This window comes from Apium graveolens, chromosome 5, assembly GCF_009905375.1.
Source record: "Apium graveolens cultivar Ventura chromosome 5, ASM990537v1, whole genome shotgun sequence".
Taxonomy (NCBI): Eukaryota; Viridiplantae; Streptophyta; class Magnoliopsida; order Apiales; family Apiaceae; genus Apium; species Apium graveolens.
The window spans coordinates 51,946,791-51,949,387 of record NC_133651.1 but is presented as its reverse complement, the minus strand read 5'-3'; the positions used below and the strand labels follow the sequence as shown (position 1 = coordinate 51,949,387).

Here is a 2,597-nt window from a genome sequence, read left to right as displayed (position 1 = left end):
GAGAAGAACCCTCTGTAGGCACTGGAAGATCCGTTCAGCCACTCTCTACATCATCAAAAATATATCCCAAGCCCTTATCATGTGGTGCACCTAAGAATGCATAACTCAAGTGATCGGGCTTTCGGTTGAGCTCAAGTATGGGAGCATCTTCAATAGACGGCTCGAGACGCTCCTGAGAAATTTTCAGCTCTGCTAACCCAAGAGCATCGAATGGCATATCCAACTTCCTCTCCCACGGAGGTGCATTCAAAACCTGTAGTTGCTCTCCTCCTCCTTCATCTTCAAAAATTGAGTCGACCCACTTTATTTTAAAGCACGTTTCTTTTTCAGTGGGTAACTTTATTGCCTTGAACATATTAAAAGTGACCTTCTGATCATAAACCTTTATCGAAAGCTCTCCTATTTGCACATCGATTATAGTTCGGCCTGTAGCCAAAAATGGTCTTCCAAGATGATGGGAATCTTCTTATCTTCCTCGAAATCAAGAATTACAAAGTCAGCTGAGAAGAAGAGTTTATTCACCTTGACCAAGACATCCTCCACTATACCTCGTGGATAAGCGATGGAACGGTCAGCTAGTTGTAATGACATGTATGTTGGTTTCGGATCAGGCAGACCAAGCTTCTTGAAGATAGATAAGGGCATCAGATTGAAGCTAGCTCCTAAATCACATAAACACTTGTCGAACGACAAGTTTCTGATGGTGCAAGGAATAGTGAAGCTTCCAGGATCTTTAAGCTTCGAAGGCAACTTCTGTTGCAGCACAGCACTGCATTTCTCCGTTAGAGCAACGGTCTCTAAGTCATCGAGCTTCACTTTTCGAGAGAGAATACCTTTCATAAACCTCGCGTAGCTAGGCATCTGTTCCAGAGCTTCAGCGAAAGGTATGTTGATATGAAGTTTCTTGAACACCTCCAAAAACTTCTCAAACTACTTATCCAGCTTTTTCTTCTGCAACCTCTTAGGAAAAGGAGGTGGAGGATAGATCTGTTTCTCTCCTGTATTACCCTCAGGAGGAGTGAGTTCCATAGTAGTCTTCGTTGGTTCCACCTCTGCTTCCTTTTGCACACCTTCTTCAGCCACAACTGTATTTTCTGAAACTTTGGATTTATTTCTGTATCACTTGGAAGCGTTTTTGGTGGTCGATTCAATAAGGAGTTAGCCATTTGCCATATTTGGTTCTCCAGATTCTTGATAGAAATAGCCTGGCTTTGGCATATAAGAGCCTGGTTTTTGAACATAAGCCTCAACTCCTCCAATTCAGATTTTTCATTCGAATGACCTGCATCATAAGTTTGAAGTTGGAGTTGTTGTCTTGATGCGAGTTGTTGCTGAAAACCAGGAGGATTGAATTCTTTATTTTCAAACTGCTGGAACTGCTGTTGCATCGCATTCTGATTGTTGCTCCAGCTAAAGTTAGGATGATTCCAATTGTTAGGATGATAAGTGTCTGGAACTGGTTGCTGCGATCTCCGAAAGTTGTTCACAAACTGAGCTGAGTCACTAGATATAGCGCATTGCTTCGTCGCATGCGAACCTGCACATAGCTCACAAACACTGGTTATCTGATTAACACCCAAGTTAGCCAGAGAATCGATCTTCATAGACAACTCCTTTAGTTGAGCAGTGATAGCCATAACTGTATCCACCTCAAGAACTCCTGCTACCTTGCTCTGTGGCAATCTCTGGGTTGGATACTAATATTCATTACCAGCCATCAGTTCAATTAGATCATAAGCTTCCTCATAGTTCTTTGCCTATAATGCTCCACCTGCTGCTGCATCGAGCATGGGTCTGGACTGTGCTCCCAACCCATTATTAAAACAATTGATGATCATCCAATCAGGCATTTCATGATGAGGACACTTCTTAAGCATCTCCTTGTAGTGCTCCCAAGCTTCATATAAAGATTCTCCTGCTTGCTGCGCAAATTGAGTAAGAGCATTCCTGATTACAGCTGTCTTCGCCATAGGGAAGAATTTAGTAAGAAACTTCTGAGTAAGATCTTCCCAAGTAGTAATTGAACCAGCTGGTAGAGAGTGTAACCAGCGCTTAGCCTTGTCCCTCAGAGAGAATGGGAACAGTCTCAGCTTCACAGCATCTTCAGAAACACCGTTGAACTTGAAGGTGTCGCATATCTCAATGAAATCCCTAATGTGTATATTGGGATCTTCCGTTGGAGAACCCCCAAACTGGATTGAATTTTGCACCCATTGAATTATGCCAGGCTTGATCTAAAAGGTATTAGCTGTGATAGCTGGCCGAATAATGCTAGATTGAATGTCATTGATCTTGGGTTGAGAAAAATCCATTAAGGCTCTCGTTCGTGCTGCTGGATCTCCCATTGTAATGAGTACCTGAAACACAAACAAATAAACCGTGAAAGTAAAAGAATCCGAGTCAGTGAACTTTAACGACCATTGATGAAAAGCACATAAACTAAAAATTAACACCGAGTCCCCGATAACGGCGCCAAAAACTTGTTAGGGCGAAAACACGCGCTAATATTCACGCAAGTATACGCGTTCGCAAGTAGTATAAGATATAAATCAGATTCGTTCCCACAGAGACTAGTTTAGGTTAAGTTCAATTTAAGC

The 2,597-nt window shown here is 42.3% G+C and overlaps 1 non-coding gene across 1 annotated transcript; it reads left to right on the top strand.

Annotated features, from left to right (window-relative positions):
• The first annotated feature begins 1,848 nt into the window (after positions 1 to 1,848).
• Positions 1,849 to 1,955, top strand: LOC141662872 (small nucleolar RNA R71). Its single transcript, XR_012550971.1, has one exon. It is a non-coding gene; the product is annotated as a small nucleolar RNA R71 (small nucleolar RNA).
• Positions 1,956 to 2,597: the final 642 nt, after the last annotated feature.